Genomic DNA, 22,981 nt, shown 5'->3' with positions numbered 1-22,981 from the left:
TGTGATTGCTGTTCCATCTTTAGTTTCCGCTTATCCTTGTTTTGGATAAGCAATTGTTCAGCGTGTATCGCATGTTGTTCTATCAATTCAGCTTTCCCGTATCCCAGGTAGTACATGTGGTTTTTTTTTTACATTTATTTGTTCTTTTGTTCTTCATTCCATTGATGAAGCTGTTCCTCAAGTGGGCCTCAGACGGCGTGATTTCTGTCACCATTACGTCGTCGGGCGGTCTCAGTCCACTCTGGGCATTATGGACTTCAGTGAGGTGCGTAAGTTACTGGGCACTGTCTCAACTGTCCGTTGTTGACGCATTGCTATTTTGGTCATGTCCATTCGCACTGGGGATGCCTCCCTGTAGGTGGTTGCCAGTGCTGCAACGAAAGCAATAAAGTCTCCGTTCTGCTCCGCTTGCGAGTTGGCTACACTGGCATGCACATTTGCAGCTGGCCAGTTATACGTGATTTTCGTGACCTCGGCACCGAGTTTTCATCCCAGGAGCCGTCTCATCTCATGTGACGTGGGATGAAACTCAGGACAGAACTTTGTCACTTCTTTGGCGAACTGATTACCTCCAACCTCGTGAGTCAGACAAATAACCATAGGCACTTCCAGATCCTTCATGATGGACCAATACTGGATACCCTTCTTGACCTGCAACTTCAACCATAGTGGCTGAAACCGAACTACCTGGTTGAATGGTTATACGCCAGTACCCTCACTCTCTGATTCATGATCCGTCGGAGGTGTTCGCGAATCGGCCCTGTTCGTGATCACCTCCTTCTTTTGGGCATCTTGCTTCAATTGGTTGTGGGTACGGTGTGCGATGGTTGATGCAGCAGACCCTGAGGTGGCAGCTGTTGACGTGGAATGTTCGCCAGGTATATCTCGTAGGGGGGCTGTTGGTCTCGGAGCGCAGTCATCAAGGACGGAATCAGAAAAATTCTTAAGACACTGGACAGCATCGTTAGTGTGTTTTGCGCGCGCGTCTGCATGTGTGCTGGTTTTTGTACATGTATATGATCTGTCACTTACTTGATGTTTCCTTTCTCTTATGTTAGCTTCAGCCTTACACATATTATAAGCACTCCAAGTGACAGATTCTATTTTTCCCTTCATTTTCTCCTTCTCTCTCTCCAACATCAATCTCAATACTTCTAGCTGTCTTCTACTAAAACTTCCTCCCTCTGGTAAACGACACTCCTTGATCCACAAATCTAACGGCTTTACAGACTCTGGGCCGTAATAATTTAGCATGAATTGTATTTTTGGTTGGCTATTTCAAGTACTGTGTGGACTCTCCTTTTGTTTGCTCTTGATGGAGTCCATTTTTATTGTAACTGCCAAAGTGTTCAGCTCTCTCTCTCTCATGCGGTACTGTTATAGAACATAGAGCATAGAAAATCACAGCGCAGTACAGGCCCTTCGTCCCTCGATGTTGCGCTGCCCTGTCATACTAATCTGAAGGCCATCCCTGTTACACTATTCCACAGACGTCGATATGCCTTTACAATATCGACTTAATTGCACTTAAACTTGGCGAATCTACTACAGTTGCAGGCAAAGCATTCCATACCCTTACTACTCTCTGAGTCAAGAACCTACCTCTGACATCTGTCTTAAACCTTTCTTCCCTCACTTTAAATTTGCGTCCCCTCGTGTTTGACGTTTCCATACTTGGAGGAAGGCTCTCCCTGTCCACCCTATCTAAACCTCTGATGTCTCTATTAAGTCACCTCTCAACTTTCTTCTTTCGAACTAGAACAGCCTCAAGGCCCGCAGCCTTTCCTCGTAAGACATTCCTTCCATACCAGGCAATATCCTAGTAAATCTACTCTGCACCCTTTCAAGGCTTCTACATCCTTCTTATAATGCGGTGACCAGAACTGTACACAATACTCTAAGTATAGGCCGGACCAGAGCTTTGTACAGATGCAGCATAACCTCCTGATTGCGGAACTCAATCCCTCTATTAATTACGGCCAAAACACGGTATGCCTTCTTAACAACCCTGTCAATCTGGGTGCCAAATTGCAGGGATCTGTGCACATGGATAACGAGATCTCTCTGCTCATCTGCACTCCCAAGAATCCTACCATTAGTCCAGTACTATGCATTCTCAATACTCCATCCAAAGTGTATCACCTCACGCCTGTCTACATTAAACTCCATTTGCTTCCTCTCAGCCCAGCTCTGCATCCTATCTATGTCGCTCTGCAACCTATGACATCCTTCGTCACTATCCACAACAACACCGACCTTAGCCTCGTCCGCAAACTTACTAACCCACCCTTCTAAGCCCTCAAACAGGTCATTTATAAAAATGACGAATGCAGTGGACCCAACACCGACCCTTGCGGTACGCCGCTAGTAACTGGACACCAAGATGAACATGTTCCATCAACGACAACCCTCTGTTTTCTTTCAGCAAGCCAATTACTGATCCAGACTACTATGTCTCCCACAATCGCATTCCTCTGCATTTTGTATAATATCCTACTGTGGGGCACACTATCGAACGCCTTGCTGAAATCCATACACACCACATAAACCGGTTTACTCTCATCTACCTGTTTGGTCACTTTGTCAAAAAAACTCAGTAAGATTTGTCGGGCACGACCTACCCTTCACAAAGCCGTGATGACTGTCCCTGATCAGATTATTCTTTTCTAGATGGTTGTAAATCCTATCTCTTATAAGCTTTTCCAACACTTAACGAACAACTGAAGTGAGACTCACTGGTCTGTAATTACCAGGGTCGTCTCAATTACCCTTTTTGAACAAGGGAACCACATTTGCTTTCCTCCAGTCCTCAGGGACTGTTCCTGTAGACAATGATATTTTGAAGATCAATGCCAAATGCTCGGAAATCTCTTCCCCTGCTCCCCAGAGGATCCTAGGATAGATACCATCCAGCCCGGGGACTTGTTTATTTTCACACTCTGAATTATTTCTAATACCTCTTCCTTGTGAACCTCAATCTCATCTAGACTAGATGCAAATATCTCTGTATCTTCCTGGCCAACATTTTCATTTTCTATTGTGAACACTCCCCTATCTCCTCTGACTCCACACACAACTTCCCACTATTATGCTTGATTGGCCCGAATTTAACTCTCGTCATTCTTTTATTCCTGACATACCTATGGAAAGCCTTAGGGTTAACCGTAACCCTTATCCGCCAATTACTTCTCATATCTACTCCTGGCTCTGTTGAGCTCTCTATTTTAGGTCTTTCCTGGCTTCCTTATAACCCTCAAGCGTCCTAACTGAGTTTTCACATTTTGTCCTAGCATAAGCCTTCTTCTTCTTCTTGACCAAATATTCCACATCCTTAGTAAACCACGGCTCATGTGTTCTGTATCTTCCTCTCTGCCTGCCAGGTGCAAACTTACCTCGGACACACAGGAGCTTTTCCTTAATAAGCTCCACATTTTTAATGTGCTGATCCCATGCAGTTTCCTTCCCATTCTATGCTTCCGAAATCTTTCCTAATTGCATTGTAATTTCCCTTCCCCCAGCTGTAACTCTTGCTCAGTGGAGTACACCTATCCCTTTTCATCACGAAAGTAAACCTGACAGAATTGTGATGGCTGTCTCCAAAGTGCTCACTTACTTCCAAATCTAACACCTCGTTGCCCAGTACTAAATCTAAAATGTCTTCGACCCTTGTACGCCTGTCTACATACTATGTTAGGAAGCCCTCCTGCACACACTGGACAAAGAAATGACCCAGCTATAGTACTCGCACTGCTGTGATCCCAGTCAATATTTGGATAGTTGAAGTCCCCCATGAGAACTACCCTGCCTCTCTCACTCCTATCGAGAATCATCTTTGCTATTCTTTCGTCTACATCTCTGGGACTACTTGGAGGCCGATAGAAAACTACCAGCATGGTGACTTCTCCTTTCCTGTTTCTAACCTCAGCCCATATCACCTCAGGTTACGAGTCCCCAAACATCTTTTCTACAACTGTAATATTGTCCCTGATCAAAAAGTCACACCTTCCTCTGTTTTACCATCTTTTCTGTTCTTACAGAAACATCTGAATCCCGGAACCTGCAACAACCATTCCTGTCCCTGCTCTATCCATGTCTCCATAATGAAAACAACATCGAAGTTCCAGGTACCAAGCAACGCTGCCAGTTCATCCACTTTATTTCGGATGATCCTCGCGTTGAAGTAAACACACATCAAACCAGTTTCTCGTTTGCCAGTGTCAGATCTTTAATTTTGAAACTCCCTATTCTCATCCTGTTTTGAACCTGTCCGACTATTTGGTTTCTCATCCCCCTACTGTATTAGTTTAAATCCACCTGAATATCTTTTGCGAATTTCCCACCCAGGATATTGGTGCACCTCTGGTTTCGATGAAGACCAACCTGCTTGTAGAGGTCCCACCTACCCCAGAAAGAGATCAAATTATCCAAAACCAGAAACCCTCCCTCCTGCACTATCCCTGTAGACACGTGTTCAACTCCTTTCTCTCCCTATTCCTCACCTTACTAGCACATGGCACGGGCAGCAAACCAGAGAAAACAACTCTCTTTGTCCTCGTTCTAAGCTTCCATCCTTGCTCGCTGAATTTCTACTTCAAGTCCCCATCTCTCTTCCGACCTATGTCGTTGGTGCCAATGTGAACCACGACTTGTCTCTGCTCTCCCTCCCCCCTTTTAGGATCCCAAAAACATGGTTAGAGACATCACGGACCCTGCCACCCGGGAGGCAACACACCAACCGTGAGTCTCTCTCGTCCCCACAGATACTCCGATCTGTCCCCCGAACTACAGATCACCAATGACTACTGCTCTGCTCCTTTTCCCCTTCCCTTCTGAGCAGCAAGTGTCCCCTGCTTTCCCCTCGTAAGTTATCCACCCCAACAGTATCCAAAACGGTATACTTATTGTGGAGGGGAATGGCCACCGGGGATCCCGGCACTGCCTGCCGATTCCTTTTCTGTCCCCTAACTGTCACGCATCTGTCTTTTTCTTTTATCTGGGGAGTGACGACATATCTTTTCCCTTTGACTTGCGTTCTTACCTCCGGAAGTCCCCTCTCGCATCGGACAAGTCCGCCTCAATGCCTTGGTTTTCGAAACCAAGTCACCACGTTTCCAGTACGCCTTTGGCTCCAAGTCTATAACCATCCTTAAAAGTGCTGTCTCATAAACACTCTAGAGACGGTTATCCCCTTTCCTTGGGTTTTGCTCTAGTACACCGCGAGAGTTCACTGAACCCTGTTCCTGTTGTATTTATTTCTTAGAATGATTCTCCATGTAGGATTAGTTAAGCCACAACTCTTACCCCACCTCTCTTCAATTCGAACGCTGGCGCTTGGGCGATCGACACATTCTCTGTCCTCTCACGCATAAGGGCCAATTGTGTGCTCGATATGAAGAGAAACAGTCGCCTGGTAGCGGGATGAGCCCCCAGGTTTATTGTCGTGTAAATTAAATTGACTTGACTCAACTATTAGCAAGGGCAAAGAAAGGAACTTTATTTAAATTCTGCAGAATTGAACCCAGTACATTCACCTCGACGCCTCAATGTAAGTGTTATCTGAGCATTGTTCAGATACTTGCCTTACACTGATACTTATCACACTCTCAAGGGCAAAGACTGGGAAAACTCAAGTTGTTATTCTCTCAACCCCTGGTCTTGGACATAACAGTTCTTATGCTTTCACTGTGTCCGACTGTTGCAAGGTGGAGTTGAATGTTTATAAAACTGAACCAGAGACAAGCTGGCTGCAAACGTCACCAAAGTATTGTTTACAAAGCTAAGCACAGCATTAAATGTTAGAAAAGCAATCTCTTTCAAATTTCACAGTAAATGGATAATTTTCCCTTACAGTAACTAAGAGGATTCATGAGGACACAGCGGTAGACGTCATCGATATGGACTTCAGTCAGGCGTTCGACAAGGTTTCCCATGGGAGACTGATTAGCAAGGTTAGATCTGAAGGAATGCTGGGAGAACCAGGCATTTGGATACAAAACTGTCTGAACGGTAGAAGGCAGAGAGTGTTGGTGTAGTGTTGCTATTCTGACTGGAGGCCTGTGACCAGTGGAGTGCCAAAAGGATCAGTGCTGGGCTCTCTCCTTTTCGTCGGTTACATAAATGATTTGGATGTGAGCATAAGAGGCATCGTCAATAAGTTTGCCGATGACACCAAAATTGGAGCTGAAGTGGACAGCAAAGTAGGTCACCATAGATTACAACAGGATCTTGATCAGATGGGACAATGGGCTGACAAGTGGCAGGCGGATATTAATTCTGATAAATGCGCGGTGCTGCTTTTTGGGAAAGCAAAGCTCAGCAGGACTTTTCCACTTAACAGTCAGGTCATAGGGAGTGTTGCTGAACAAAGAGACCATGGAGTGCAGGTTCATAGCTCATTGCAAGTGGAGTCGCTGGTAGATTGGATAGTGAAGAAGGCGTTTGGCATGCTTTGATTTATTGGTCACAATATAGCGTCCATTTACTGGCTGTCCAGAACCTTGTTTAGGCCGCTTTCGGAATATTGCATGCAATTCTGGTCTCCTACGTATCGGAAAGATGTTATGAAACTTGACAGGGTCCAGAAAATATTTACAAGAATGTTGCCAGCGTTGGACGATTTGAGCTTTCGGGAGAGGCTGAAAAGGCTGGGGATGTTTTACATCGAGCGTTGGAGGCTGGGGGGTGACCTTATGGAGTTTTACAAAAGTGATGAGGGCCATGGATAGGAAAAATAGCCAAAATATTTTCCCGGGTGTGTGTGAGTCCACAATTAGAGGTCATAGTTTTCGGGTGAGAGGTGAATGATGTTAGAGAGAACAAAGAGACAACTGTTTCACGCAGATGGTTGAACGTGTATGGAATGACCTGCCAGAGCAAGTGGTCGAGGCTGGAAGATAATATGAACAGGAAGCCTGAGGAGAGATATGGGCTGGGTGCTGACAGGTGGGACTTGATTGGGTTGGGATATCTGGTCGGCATCGACGGCTTGGACCGAAGGGCTAGTTTCCTTGCTGGACATCTCTATGACTGTACGACTAGTTCAGCACAGATCAAACCAGATGGCCGATTTTCCAAAGACCGCAATTTCCCCTCCCACGTGGTTGATGAAGCCCTCCCCTGCATCTCATCCATTTCTTGCATCTTCACACTCGAAAGACACACCTCCAACCCCAAAACGGGGAGAGCCTCTCTGGTTATCACCCTCCACCCCAGCTACCATTTGCAGTCAACGTACAGCCTTCACAATTTCTGCCACCTACAAACAGAACCCAACACCAGAGATATATTAGTCTCCTCACTCTTAATCGTTTGAAAGGAAGTCCATTCCTTCCGCTACTCTCTCGTCAGGACCACTCCCACACCAATCCACCCATCCCTCCTGGCCGCTTCCTTTGCCACCGCAGGAATTGCAAAAACTGGGCCACGCATCCCACCAAGCAGGGTCCAAAGCCACAAAGCAACCTTCCAAATCCATCAGACGTTTATCTCCATTTCAATACATGTCAGTTACTGTATCCATTCCTCCCGATGTAATCTCCTCTACATTTAGAAGACAGGATGTGGACTCGATGAGCGCTTCAGTGAACACCTGCAGGACACCTGCACCGTCCGCCTCATTGCCAAAAATTTCAATTACCCTCCCACTCCACCGAGGACATGCCGGTCCTGGGCCTCCTCCATCGCCACTCCCTTCCCACCCGACTTTGTAGAAATCACACCTCATCTTCAGCCACGGGAACCACCAGCCCCCATGGCATCAATGTGGATTTCACCAGTTTCCCCATGTCCCCTCCCCCAACCTAATCCCAGTTCCATACTTTCATCTCAGCACGGCGCTCATGGCTTGTCATACCTGCTTCCCACTTATCCGCCCACTCTTCCTTTTGAACATTCACCATTCCCCCACTTCAATCCACCTTTTTCACTCTCAGCTGCCTTTTCCCAAGCCCCACGCACCTGCCAGTTAATCTCTCCAACCCCGAGGCTCAAACCCTCAACCCGAATGAAGGGCTGTTGCTGAAATGTCGATTTCCTGCTCCTACGAAGATGCCTGAACTGCTATCCTTATCGAGCAACACACTCCTGACTAATCTCCAGGATCTGCACTTCACCCTTTTTCCTACGTAATTGAAGCTGTATTTTGAGTGTCAGCTTCATTCTATTTGTGTATTGCACGCTCTGGCCGCCGACAAATCTCAGGCATGAGATCTGACCTTGTTCTTGACTGCAGATGCTGCTGTTCATGCACTGTTTTAATTCTGACATTTTCAATGTGTCACTTTATTCTCGATTCTGTACCTTCATTGTCAGGGTGATGACCGATCAACTGGGCATTAGCTTCAATTTGGTCCACTTTCCCACGTACCAAAGAATCACCACATTACTTTTGATTCCTACAAGACTTCACTGTGCAAGAAAGAGAAAAGAACACCTTTAGTAACTTAAGATCAGTTGAGTTGAAGAATCCCCATCTTCAACTGCTGTGGTCAGATCGAATCGACCGTCCTTCTCCTGAGGAGTGCCGCGAATTTATAAAATAATCCGACATAGATGCATGAGTTTCAAGCAACAGATCAAACATTTGTGTCAAATTTTCCACCCTTTTTATTCACTTGTGTCCGAATTGTGTACAGTTTTAATCATCCCAATCAAAGTGTGCAGACTGTTCCTGATGATCCTCGCTGCATTCCTGCTCATTCCCTGTGAGAATGAATTCTCTCCTGACTGGTTAAATATAGTTCTCTACGGGAGAGAGTGTCACTGTATCGATGATGTCAAAATGCAGCGCAATTCTCCGGGACACATAAATCATTACATGTCCGGCTGTTCCTCAAAGAGTAACATGTATTTAGGACCCACTCCAGTGCAGATTCACAGTGAATTCACACGTTGTTTATTTCACATATAACACATCATAACAGCACCTTTACTGAAAGCTAAACATCGTGGGATGTACGAAATTCCAAGTGCAGTTATTACACTGAATGTTTGGCACAACGTCTGTCTACGTGGGCCTGCTCTGATTGGTCGTGAAGAGATTATCAAATGTAACTTCCCAAAACACAATTTATTGGTGAGCAATCGAAATATCTCCAAAGAAGCAAATCAACTTGTTAAAATCATCTCAACTTTCTCGAATTTAACTATAACCTGGGTGGATACGACATTCGAAGGTTCTCCTGAAGTCCATCAGAAACGAGTTATTTCATTTTGATTGTCACTCTGAACAACTGTTTCAAAACGTTATTTGTAAAAGTGGAAGCTCCTCGGTAGATTTTAACTTGCTTGGTTATTGGGATTGTCACTTGTTCTAAACGCAGACAATATCACCCAAGATTCCTCTGCTTCCCCACACTTTCAGGAATACTTTGACCATGTCTTCTACATTGAAGTTCGCTCTTCCTAAGTGAACGACTTCACACTTGTTAGGGTTTAACTCCATCTGCCATATATCAGCCCAGTTCTGCAACCTCGCAATGTTCCATTGCAATCCACAACAGCCGAATACACTATCGACAATTCCACCAACCTTCATGTCATCGGCAAAATTACGACCTCACCTCTCTTCTACCGCATTTAACTCATTTATAAAAATCGCAAGTAGCCGAGCTCCGCTAACCAATCCCTAAGGACGTTCACTGTACACCGATCTCCACGATGCCCTATCCAATAATCTTCAGTGTACACTTGATGGTCACTGTTATTGAGGAATTTTTTATGTAATTTATTAAGCCTGCCAAATCTAACGGTAGCAGATGGAAATTAACTAAGTATCCTGCATTACTTTGCCGCTTTGGAAAGTTAAAAAAATACTCCTGTCTCTAATTTAACCTCCTGTGTTAAAGAAAAAAGGCATTCATTGTGAATGAAGAAACGGAAATCAATCTTTACATCGTATAGATTTAATGAAGGATTGAAGCATTTCATATCTATCTCTCCTGACTCTGTCAGTTCATGTCTCGTTATATATTCTCCACTCACTAATACGTTTACTCATCATTGGATAAAATTAACTGATGTATTCAGTGTTACCAAAACATTTATCATCTGTGCGGCTGCGAAGATGTTTCAGCAGGTGGGATGATTGTTTGAATCACTTCCAACACGACGAATGAATGAATGGCTTCTCCCCGATGTAAACCCACAGGTGCCTCAGCAAGCTGAACGCCTTACAATATCCTTTCCCACACACACAGCATTATTCATAGAGAGTGGTGCAAGTATAGAATAAGTTGCCAGAGGGAGAGGTAAAGGTTGGTAGAAGTACAAATTTTAGAATGCATCAAGATGGTAAATGAGTAGGAAGGTTTGAGAGAGTTATATGTCAAATGCTGACAGATGAGATTAGTGTTATTAATGATATATTGTCAGTGTGGACAAGTTGGACTGAAGCATCTGCTTCTGTGCTTTCAATTTCGATGACTCTCTCTCACTCTCACTCTCTCTCTGTCATGTCTCGCTGCGATCTGCCCTCAGTTCAGACAAAGAGCTGGGATTGGGGCTGGGCCAGTGGAAAGTGGATAGCTTCAACTTCTAACCATTTTTGCCCAATCATATCCCTGGGAGTGGATAAACTGAAGTCTACTTCAGTACTGGCAGACTTCGAGTTTGTTCCATGCAATGGAGGTGTGTTTGACGAAGGCATGGTGGGTGTGTGAGGCGGAGAGTGGGAGAATGTGGGTGAAAAACATGGTGAGGTTGCGTGAGACAAAAAAAGGAATGATGTATGTGACCAGACAGGCAGCGTATGTGTGACAAAGACCGGCAGGATGCGTGTGTCCTCAAACATGAGAGAGGTTTCAGATAATGTATTTATGTTCAGACTTGCCATTGAATGATTTGATACACAGTTTGCATATCCAGCTGACATTTGATGTTTTCTTTCTGGAAATATGAGCATGAAATATTTCATGTACAATCCCTCAGCATTGTCACTCCGACAACACTCACACCCCTCACACTGAAAGTGCGATGATGGTACTTACTCAGCACTGACCCAGTGACAGTTCCCTCTCGCTCAGTACTGACACTCCAACAGTACCTGCTCCCTCAACACTAACCCTCTGACAGTGCCCACTCCCTCATCATTGATCCTGTTACAGTAACTGGTCCTTCAGCCCTAACCATCAGAGAGTATCTGCATCCTCAGCACCGATGCTCTGAAGGCGTCAGCTCCCACAGCACTGACCCTCCAAAAGCACCACTCTTTCAGCACTAACCTTTTGTCTTGGAAAGGGAAAGCACCGTTCCGTCGGTTCTGGCGCTCAGACAATGTATGCTGTCTTGGCTCTCTCAATGGAGCCTGGTCCTTGTGCACCATTTTACTCAATTGCTGTTTTCAGAAGATTTGAAGTAACCAAAGATATCATCGGTGAATTCAATGCGCCAAATGATAATAATCTCATGCGAGCGAGGGAAACAGAGGGAGATGAGCTGAAAAACTAGTTGTCCCTATCAACTTTGATGAATTCCTGTCTCATCCTCAACACAGGTCCAAAACCTGCGGCCAGACTGCATCTTACTTACAGTCACAGGCAACATTGGATTTGGTACTAGGTAATGAATAGGCCAGGGGTTAGATTTGGGTGTAGGTGAGCAATTTCGTGATCGCAAAACAATTCGGTTACGTTCACATAAGCAGGGAAAGTCTTATGGCTGACAGAAAGGCAATTATGATGCGATTTGGCAAGATTTAGAATGCACAGGATGTGGAAGAAAACGGATGGGATGACCACAATTGAAATATGTAACTTATTCATGGAACTACAATTGCACGTACTTGATGAGTATGTACCTGTCAGGCATGAAGGAAGTTGTCGAGTGAAGCAGGCGTGGTTTACTAAAGAAATTGAATCTCATGTCAAGATAAAGAAGGAGGCTTATGTTAGGGTTTGACTTGAAGGCTCAGTTAGAGCGATTGAGAGTTACAAGTTAGCTAGGAAAGACCTGAACAGAGAGTCCAGCAGAGCCAAGGGAGGATATGAGAAGATGTTTGTGGAGAGAATCTTAGAAAACCCTAAGTATTTCTACGTGTATCTGGGGAATAAAAGAATGACGACAGTAAGATTTAGACCAATCAAGGCGAGTAGTGAGGAATTGTGTGTGGAGTCAGAGGAAATAGGAAGGAGCCAAATGAATAACTTTCGTTAGTATTCATACTGAATTAGATCAACGTTGTCGAGGAGAATCTGAGATACAGGCTCCTAGACTAGATGCGACTGAGGTTTACAAGAAGGATCTGTTAACAATTCTAGAAGGTGTAAAAATAAGTAAGTCCCCTGGGTCGGATGGGATCTATCCAAGGATTTCCTGGGAAGCCAGGGAGGAGATTGCAGAGCCTTTGCCTTTGATCTATATTTCGTTATTTTTAACACGAATATCACTCGAAGATTGGAGAAGCAGAAGTTCTTCCCTTGGTCAAGAAGGGTAATACAGATGACCCAAGTAATCATAGACCAATAAGCCTTACGTCTGTTGTATGAACAATTTATGGAAAGGATTATGAGAGATCGGATTGACAATCATTCAGCAAGCAACAATTTCATTTCAGATGGTCAACATGGTTTCGTGAGTTTTTTGAGAAGGTGCCCAAACATGTGGATCAGGGTAGGACACTTGACGTGGTGTACATGGTCGTCTGCAAAACCTTTGATAAGATTCCACATGTTAGGCTGTTGGAGAAAATGTGGAGGCATGGGATTGACGATGATTTCGCAGTTTGGATTAGAAACTGGCTTTTTGTTAGAAGGCAGCAAGTGGTGGCTAATGGAAAATATTCAGACTGGAGTCCGGTTACGTATGGTGTGGCACAAAGATCGATTTTGGGACCACTGTTGTTTGCCATTTTCATAAATGACTAAAACGCAGGCATAAGTGGATGGGTTAGTAAGCTTCCAGATCACACTAAAGTTGGTGGAGTAGTGGACAGTGTGGAATAATGTTGCAGCTTGCTGGACAGCTCGGATAAACTGCAGAATTGGTCTTAGAGGAGGGAAATATAGTTCAATGCATCTACATTTGAGGTGATTCACTTTGGGATCCTCAGCAGGAAGGCTGAGTTAATGGAAAGATTCTCGGTAATGTGGATGTACAGAGAGATCTTGGAGTCCATGTACATAGATTCCTGAAAGTTTCCAGCCAGGTTGATAGTTCTGTTAAGAAGGCATATGTTGTGTTAGGTTTCATTGGTCGAGGATTGAGTTCCTGAGCCATAATGCCATGCTGCAACTATAAAAAACACATGCGTGGCTCCACTTGGAATATTTTGTACTGCCTGTCGCCCCATTCCAGGAAGGATGTGGAAGCATTGGAAAAGTTGCAGACGAGATTTGACAGGATATTGCCTGTTCTGGAGGGAAATTCTTATGAGGAAACTTTGAGAGACTTGGGTCTGTTCTCATTGGAAAGAAGAAGGCTAAGAACGGATTTGACACAGAGTTACAAGATGATAAGAGGATTCGATAGGATAGACAGTGGAAGTCTTTTTCTTCGGATGATGATGTCAGCTTTTTTGGATGGTCATAATTACAAATTGAGCGGTTATAGATTTAAGCCAGATGTCAGAGACAGGTTCATTGCTTAGAGAGGAGTATGCGCGTGGAATTCCCTGCCTGTCGATGCAGTTAGCTCAGCCACATTAGGGAGATGTAAACAATTCTTGGATAAGCACAATAATAATGATGGATAGGATGGGGGATGAGCTGAGATTAGTTCACAGGTCGGCGCAACATCGAAAGCCGAAGGGCCTGTGCTGCGCTGTATTATTCTATATTTTGACGCCAAATCTTCACTTCGGGAACCTCCAACCCCATGGCGTCAATTGGTATTTCACCAGTTTCCACATTTCCCATCCCCCACCTTACCCCAGTTCACAACTTCCAGCTCAGCACCGTCCTTATGAGCTGTGGCATTTGTCCCATTTCCTTCCCACCCATGTACATTACCCTCCCCTCCAAATTGTCAAAATTACACCCTCCCCCGTGCACCTCTTGGTATATCAGCTACCTTCAGCCCAGCCCCATCTTCTCACATTTATCTCTCCACACTCGAGGCTTCCAACGAAATTCCTGATGAAAGGCGTTTGCATGAATTGTGGTTTTCCTGCTCCTCAGAGACTGCCTAACACGCAGTGCTTTTCCAGCACCACATTCTTGAATCTAATCGCCAACATCTGCACTACCCACTTTCCCCGATTAATCATGGGTGTCCGTAACTTCGACTCTCCCTCTCCTAACGCCATTTTCAATAAGGTTTAGAGATCTGTAAACGATACATCACCTATGTCCCAAGAATTGTACAAGACATATCTTGGTTTTCGATTAATTTTCAGGCTCCTCCGTTTCAGTCATTCCCTGGGAGATCATCTCTTTCATTGTGAGCATTACGAAAGTGCATTCTTTTTAGGAGAGAAAGAAAATCAGTCTGTCACTAACCTTTGTTTGTTTCATGCACAAGGGCACCCAGACTCCTCCGAAACCCACTTTTTTAGAATTTATTTTGATTTTAATTGCAGTCAGTCTTTTGACGCTTCCGACCAAATGCATGACTTCAAACGCCCGACATGAAATTGTACCTTCAAGGATTTTGCCCACCCACTGAACATGTGTCTATCCATTTCCAGATTCCGCTGTCATCATTACAACATGCCATCGCACCTATTATGTATCGTCAGTAAAACTGGACACATTTCACTCAGCCAATTCGTACAAGTCATTAATGCAGACATAAATCATTGAAGTCCTATGACTGTCCTTTCCAGCACTTGCGTAATTACATGTTTGTAACTTAAAAATTACACAATAATGTATATTTTGTGACTTACATTAAGTAAACAATGGCCAAGCCTGGCTTTTTTTTTAACTGAACACCGTGAACTCCTACCTTGTGTAATGGCTTTTGATGTGGTCTCATATGGAATGCCGACCAAAAATTGATCAACTCGGCATGTAATATTATCAAAGAACTCTGACAAAGTTGTCAAGTGTGTTTTTCCTTTCAACTAATGATGTTGACTCAGTTTGTCTCCAAACAACTTTTCTCAACGTCCTGCTATTTCTTTCTTCACAATGGTCTTTCGCAGTTTCCAAGTGACAGACAAGATATTGGAACAGATGGAAGTTATTCGGACCATCAGGTCGTCTCCAACTTTTAATGAGGTCATGTCTGACTTGATTAATTCTCAAGTGCAAAGTTCCTCTTAATCCCCGTTTCCCTTTATTCCCCAAGTGACTAATTGGCTCGCCATCTCAGCCTTGATCATACCCAGCCTTGACAGCTCTCTATTGTAAAGAATTCTGCAGATTTGCTACCCTCTGAAAGACAGAAAATTCTTCTCATCTGTGTGTCAAATGATTAACAGTTCACCTGAGATTAGGCTCGATATATTCTACACAAATGTCGTTTTTCAGTAAATATCTTCAGTCCCAATCCTATTGAAACTGACGCTAATCGGTGGCAACATTTCCTGCAGAACATCAACCCGTCCATCCGCAATGCGCCCTCACCCATCATTATTAACAGACTATGGTTTCAGAATCACGAGAAAACTCGGGAACACAAAAGTTACAAAAAACCCTCGAAAAGTGGAAAAGTGTTCAACTCTCCCTCTCTCACGCGGGAGCATTATCATTTCCCTTTGCCTTGCTTACTTACATCCGGAGGACCCCTCTCGTATTGGATACATCCACCTCAATGCCGTGGTTTTCCTAAACCAAAAATCCAAGTATCCTTTTGTGAGTTCAACTCAGCCAGTGGTGGCTCCAAATCTAAAACTACCCTTAAATGTGCTGTCTCTGAAACACTATAGAAAAGGCAATCCACTTCCCTTGGGTTTTGCTCTAATTCCACGTGAGAGTTTACTGAAGCATGTTCCTGCTGTATTTATTCTATTAGAATGAGTCTCTATGTAGGATTATTTAAGCCACGATTCTGACCCCAACTCTATTCGATTTGCTTGGGCGATCGACCGATTCTCAGCCCTCTCACGCATAGGGGCCAATTCAGCGCTCGATATGAAACGAAACACCTTCAAGGCACTGCCACCTATGCCTCGTGAAAATCTTCAGAATCCCAACCAGACGCCTGGTCCCGGGACGAGTCCCCAAGTTCACTGTCGTGAAAATTAAATTGACTCAACTATTAGCAAGAGCAAAGAAAGGAGCTATATTTCAATTCTGCAGATTTGACCCCTGTCCATTCATCTCGATGCCTCAATGTAAGGGTTATCTGAGTCTTGTTCAGATATTTGCCTCATACTGTTTTTTTTTATCACACACTCAAGTGCAAAGACTGGGAAAACACTAGTTGCTATTCTATCATAACAGTTCTGCTTACACTGAGTTTGACTGTCGCAAGGTCGAGTTGTTTGTTTCTCAAACTGATATAGAGACAAACTGACTGTAAAACTCATCAAAGTATTGTTTTTAAAGCTCAGCACAACATTAAATGTGAGAAAAACATTCTCTTTCAAATTTCATTGTAAATGGATAATTTTTCACTACAGCATGAGGGCACAGCGGTAGATGTCATCTATATGGACTTCAGTCAGGCGTTCGGGAAGGTTTCCCTTGGGAGATTGATTAGCAAGATTAGATCTGAAGGAATACTGGGAGAACTAGCCATTTGGATACAGAACAGGCTGAACGGTAGACGGCAGAGGATGGTGGTGGAGGGTTGCATTTCAGACTGGAGGCCTGTAACCAGTGGAGTGCCAAAAGGATCGTGCTGCGTCCTCTACTTTTCTTCATTTATATAAATGATTTGGATGTGAGCATAAGAGGCATAGTCAGTAAGTTTGCAGATGACACCAAACTTGAAGGATGAGTGGACAGCAAAGAAGGATACTATAGATAACAGCAGGATCTTGATCAGATGGGCCATAATGTGAGCATAATGTGTAGCCACGGGCAGATACTATTATCAAAGTTGGTGAACAGATCTCTGCGTTTGAAACTCCATACAGGCGATACCCGTTTAATGTGATGCACGTTCGACTGAAGAACAACACGTCAGGCAGCATCCAAGGAACAGGAGAGTCGACGTTTCGGGCATAAGCCCTTCTTCAGGAATCATGCTCGAAACATCGATTCTCCTGTTCCTTGGATGCTGCCTGACCTGCTCTGCTTTTCCAGCAACACATTTTCAGCTCTGATCTCCAGCATCTGCAGTCCTCACTTTCTCCCCGACTGAAGAATAAGCCCACCACTCTCCAAAGACACATGTACAGAGTTGTGGCTGGGTTGACAAACTGTGCAGTCTATTTGGACAATGTCGTGATCTTTAGCAATTCAAGGAATGATCACAAAAGACTGTTGGCAGAGCTCTTTGAACGACCACGAGAAGCAAAATTGATGCTAAACATAAATAAAAGAGAATTCACGAAAGCAGAGGTGACGTTCTTGGGATGTAACATCGGTCGTGGAAGGTTGATTACCCCCGGAACGTAAAGACGAAGCCTACAGAGGAATTTCCATGATCAACTTCGAAGAAAGAGTTTCTTCAAATCTTCCGACTGAGCGGAGTCTGCCAGACGTCGGTTCCAAACTATATTCGTTTAGTGGCACCGTTAACGATTTGCTGAATAAGAATACAACATTTCAGTGGACAGTACCATACCAGGAGGCATTCGACCATTTGAAGTCGATATTCACCACCAAAACAGTTGTACCTTCACTAAACTTCTCAAAAACGTTTAAAGTCGCCATCGATGGTAGTGAAGTTTGTGTTGGAGATGTACTTCAACAGGAAAAATAAGCATGGGATTGAACTGCTAGTTGGTAACTTTTCAACGAAAATCAACATCTACCAGAGAAAATGCTCCACAATCGAAAAAGAACTATTGACTTTGGTACTGGCTTTACAAATTTAATGTATATGCCGAATAATGTTTCAGAAACGGTTATGTACACTGACCACAATCCGCTAAAACGTTTTAGATATAAAAATATGATACTATTTCGTTGGCTTATTATGGTAGAGACTTTCAATTTATATATTGTATATGTTGCGTGTCTGTAGAATGTATTCCCAGACAGGTTATTGCAGATTCAACTTATGGCGTTTAGATGAGATTTCTCTTTATTTAATGTTTTATGTGTGTATATAGGAAAAAGTTAAGGCGATATTATACGAGATTTATCGGTATGTCAGGGTGAAGTATTTAAAAATTAAAATGAAAAAATGCCTTCATTATGTTGATTCATTTTTTCCTGAAGAGGTGAGGTGTTTTAAACATATTGGTGCACGGTTAAGACTGTTAAAAGCAGCAGAATTACCAGACACTGCAACAAGTGTTATCAAGAATACAACAACGTAATACTGGGTCGAACAAATCAATTCGTTCATTGCCTGGAGATATAAACATTTCGACTTGACCACTCAGTTTAAATTTTATCGAGAATAAAATTTTAATTTCAATTCAAATTTGAATTGTGTCTATTTAAAATTTTAAAAAGCAATGACACAATCAGATACTCTGGGGTATGATACGGGGGCCATTGGAACAGTTGACAGGAGGACTGCCACGTCCTTGCATGTAACAATCTTCTTGAAAAAAAGATATCTGTGAAAAATACCTTTTCGATCGGTGATGTGTTTCACAGAAATTCCTAACAAGGAAAAAGAAGACATCCGAAGAAAAGAACCTACAGCTGCCTGGTTTTGAGAAAAGAAGAGCTGTTTTGTTAACCTTAATTGGGAGTTTTATCTGAATTGTATTATTGAAGGGAAAGTCAAAATGGGTAATAGAAATACATTGTCAGTCGTGGTTTGTTAGTTAATTACTCGTTTACTTTAGAAATAAAGTTCTTAATTTTTACTTTGTGCAGTTCTTGGCCAATCGAATTTTTGCAGATTACTGTACGGCGTAAATCGTTTCTGTGTTTTATATTCAGCAGAAGTAACGAGTCTAAACAAATTTGGTAATGCAAGTGTACCTCTGTTTAGTTCTTTGAGTGCACTGGAGATTTGCACTATTCATGACCAGAATGAAGTGATTCTCTCCGCCGTGATCTGAATCCCAAAAGAGAAAGTCCAAAGCAAACGCTGCCCTCCGCCGTAGTCGACAGGATTCGAACCTGCGTGGGAATACCCCAATGAATTTCAAATCCATCGCCTTAACCACTCGGCCACAACTACATACAGACCTACACCGACTGTTGAATTAGTCATTTCCAAGTCTCTGTTTCTGGGGAGCTTAGCAGTTCTGAATCATTGTTTGGTTCATTTGAATTCAAAAACCACCGCTTTCAAATCGATGAAATGTCGGGACAAAGTGGGTCTGGGTGTTCCACCCCGATAGGTGGAATCGATATTCAGCTGAAAGGAAGGCGGAAATTGCAGGAAAATACTCAACAGGTCGAGCAGGATCTGGGCTGGGAAAGGGCGATTCGACGTTTCAGAACTTCTGCAGAAGTTATTCGAACTCCGCTTTCTCCCAGTAGTACTGGCAAACCCCAGTCTGTACCCAGCATTTTCCATTTTTGTTTCAGATTCTGAAAATCCAAATTCCTTTACATTAGTCATTAAAACAATACAGAAATTTCATTCTGGTTCCGGATTAGATTCCTGTTTTGGGGAACATTTTCCTGACCACATTAAAAACTCGGAGCTGCGCATGAAAGAAAACCAATGAAGTATGAGGCATGAGAGATCCGACCCTGGGTGGTACCAAAACACCAACTGTTCGGTTAATGGATGACCAATTATGCAACAAAGACGGGTGAGCTGACTCGTTGCACGATCCATGAAACAGGCTTTTCACGAATTCAAACTTCAGCCTGCCCTTCCCGAAGCGATCGTTGCCCTCAATCAGATTTATTTTTCCAAAATAAATCCTGGGGCATTCACTGTAATGACATGGCAACAGTTCTGCACCCTCTGCAAACACATTCATGTCACAGGAACCAACATTTCTCCAACAGCAGTCTGTCTCGCTTCGAGCGTTTTTCGTAACTTGTGTTTTTCGGAACTTGAGGCAGCAGAGAAGAGAGAGAGTCTGAGGGGCGAGATGGAAACAGACGTGAGAGAGAGAGGTGGAGGTGTATCGAGCGAGGGAGAGTTTCGGATAGTGAGAGTGGGAATCGAAAGAGAGTGAAAGGGGGCACAGATAATTAGGACGAGTAGAGAGAGAGAGATGGACGGCTGTGGAGGGAGAAGGCAGACTGTGAGAGAGGAAGAGAGAGCTGTGGGGAACGAGAGAGACAGAAAGAGGTAGTGGGGTACAGAGAGGAGGGGGAGTTTACAGAATGGGAGACGAGCAGAAAAGAATAGAGAGAGGCGTCAGAGAGTGAGAGGGTGATGGGAGACCGGGAGGAGGCGAGATAAAGGGAGGGAGAAGAGAGAGTTAGGAGGGAGAGGGAAAGGGAATAATGGAGACAGAGATATTGTGTTGGGGCAACACAGAGTGGCAGAAGTGGAAAAAGAGAATACGGAGCGTAGGAGAGATGAGGACATGTGGAAGAGATGGGGAGTGGGAGCGAGAGGGAGTGGCCAGAGGGAAAGTGGGCGAGAGAGAGATGGAAGGTGCAGAGAGAAAATTAGAGAAACGTGGACAGCGAGATAGCGAGGCTGAGACCGGGTGGAGAAAGAGTGGGAGTATGGAGTGAGACAGACAGGAAGGGGAAAGATATTGAGTGTTAATAAAATTTTGGGAAGCGTGATGACAGAGCGAGAAGACAGGTATCAAAAGAGAGACAATTGGAGTGGATAGAGAGCGAATGAAGTCGAAAAAGAGAGATGACATGGGCTGGCAGACAGAGGGGGTAAGAACAAGAGAGAGGGCGGGGTTACAGACAGAAGGAGGGCACGAGAGGGGCTGAGTGATGTTTAAGAAAGAAAGTGGGGAGAGAGAGAGAGAGAGGAGAAAGACATGGAGAGAGAATGGTTAGAGGAAGGGGGTGGAGAGAGGAATGAGTGGGGAGACCCAGAAAAGCATGGGCAGAGCGAGTTAGATGTGGAGGTAGAAAGAGAGAAGTGGAGGACGAGAGAGAGCGAAAGAGAGGTTGGCAGAGAGATAAGGAGAGGGACCTATGGAGAGCGAGTGTGAGAGAGGAGGCAGTGAGGAGCGAAAGAGAAGGGAAGAGGGGGAAGGAGAGAGAAAGGGATAAGTAGGCTGTCGAGAGAGAGGTGTTGAGAGAGAAACGGGGGAGTGGGGGAGTGAGAGTGCGGGGATGGAGTGAGGCGTAGAGAGACAAAGAAGGGGGAGAGAGTCGGAGACAGGGGCGGTTAAAAGAGGCGGGGAGGGCGGGTAGATGGTGAGAGAGACAGATAGAAAACGACAGAGTGAGGGAAGGGGAGAGACAGGAAAAGAGCGAGTGGGAGACAGAGTGTGAGGTGGAAGAGGGAGACGGAGAGATTGGGGACAGAGAAGAGGGAAGAGCGACAAAATGGGGCCGAGAGAGAGTAAGAGGAAGGGAAGAGAGAGATGCGGAGCGTGGACTGATTTGGGAGAGACAGGCGGAACGAGAGAGAATGAGTGGGAGGTTGGGGAGGGAGAGACGGCGGAGGGAGAGTGGCAGGGACAGGCGACCGAATAGGGGTGAGAAAGAGGGAACTAACAGAGAGAGGGGCGTGCAGAGAGGGAGAGAGAGGGAAATTGAGAGAAATAGAGATAGGAAGGCTAGGAGAGGTGTGAGAAAGAGAGAGAGGGTGGATAGACAAAGAGAGTGAGGTGGAAGAGAAAGAGAGAGTGATTAGGGATAGAGAGACGTGAAGAGCGAGAGAGAGAGAGAGGCGAGAAAGAGTGAGTGGAAGGAAGGAAAGAGGGAAACAGCAGTGGAGAGAGAGAGGAAGATGTGAGAGAGAAGCGGTGAGAAAGAGGGATGGTCAGAAAGAGAGTGAAGGTGCAGAGGGAAAGAGAGGGAAAGTGGGAGAGAGGGAGGCTGAGAGACGGGGAACAAAGAGAGGGCGGATGGTGAGAGAAAGACGGAGATGGAACAGAGAGAGAGAGAAAAATCACAGAGATATCGAGAGATAGTGATGCCGCGAGAGAGCATAGAGAGGGAGGGGTGGAGAGAGAGATGGAGGTGTGAGGAACGAAATAGAGAGGTGGGGACAACGAGCGGAAAAGAGAGATGGAGGGGAGAGAGACAGATAGGGAAATGTTTACCGAGAGGGCGTTGGAAGAGAGAGGGAAAGGGGGAGTGAGAGACAGGGAGAAGGAGAGATAGAGATGGAAGGAGATAGAGAGAGGAGTGGAGAGGGGGAGACTGAGGCGGAGTCAGAGAATGTCGGCGAGATAGAGATATGAGCTGAGGGATACTGAGGGTAAGAAGAGAGAGAAGTAGGGATGCTGAGAGAGAGAGATGACAGAGAAAGGGGTTGGAGAGAGAAAGAATAGGGAAGGGGAGTGAAAGAGAGTGTGGGAGGATGGGAGAAAGAGTGAATGACGGGGTAGAGACAGATTGAAGTGGACAGAGAATGAGAGTGAGGAAGGAGAAAATACAGAGAAAGAGATAGAGGATAAATAAAGGGAAGGGGCAGACAGAGGGATAGGGAGGCTGGAGAGAGGGAGGTTGAGAGAGAGAGGGAAGTACTGGATTAGTGGTCCTGGAAGAGCACAGCAGTTCAGGCAGCATCCAACGAGCAGCGAAATCGACGTTTCGGGCAAAAGCCCTTCATCAGGAATGCGTGATTCATCAGAAACGTCGATTTCGCTGCTCGTTGAATGCTGCCTGAAGTGCTGTGCTCTTCCAGCACCACTAATCCAGTATTTGCTTTCCAGCATCTGCAGTCATTGTTTTTACCTAGAGAAAGGTAAGTGGGCGAGTGAGAGGGAGGGGAAGAAGAGAGTGAGAGAGAGCGAGACAAGGAAGTGGAAGAGAGAGTCACTGGGGAGGGATTTAAGAGAGGCTAAAGGGAGAGAGGATGAGGATGAGACATAGAAGCTGAAAGAGACAGACAAAGGAGGGGATAGACAGTTAAAGTGGGAGTGGGAGATAGAGAGAATGAGAGAGTGAGGTGGAAGAGGAAGGGGAAATGACTG

The 22,981-nt window shown here is 44.7% G+C and overlaps 1 non-coding gene across 1 annotated transcript; it reads right to left on the bottom strand.

The window, feature by feature from the left end:
- Positions 1–19,052: 19,052 nt before the first annotated feature.
- On the bottom strand, positions 19,053–19,134 carry trnas-uga (transfer RNA serine (anticodon UGA)). The gene has a single exon. It is a non-coding gene; the product is annotated as a tRNA-Ser (tRNA).
- Positions 19,135–22,981: the final 3,847 nt, after the last annotated feature.

This window comes from Chiloscyllium punctatum, chromosome 35, assembly GCF_047496795.1.
Source record: "Chiloscyllium punctatum isolate Juve2018m chromosome 35, sChiPun1.3, whole genome shotgun sequence".
Taxonomy (NCBI): domain Eukaryota; kingdom Metazoa; phylum Chordata; class Chondrichthyes; order Orectolobiformes; family Hemiscylliidae; genus Chiloscyllium; species Chiloscyllium punctatum.
Note: the sequence above shows the minus strand (reverse complement) of the source record. Positions and strands in the feature narration are given on the sequence as shown.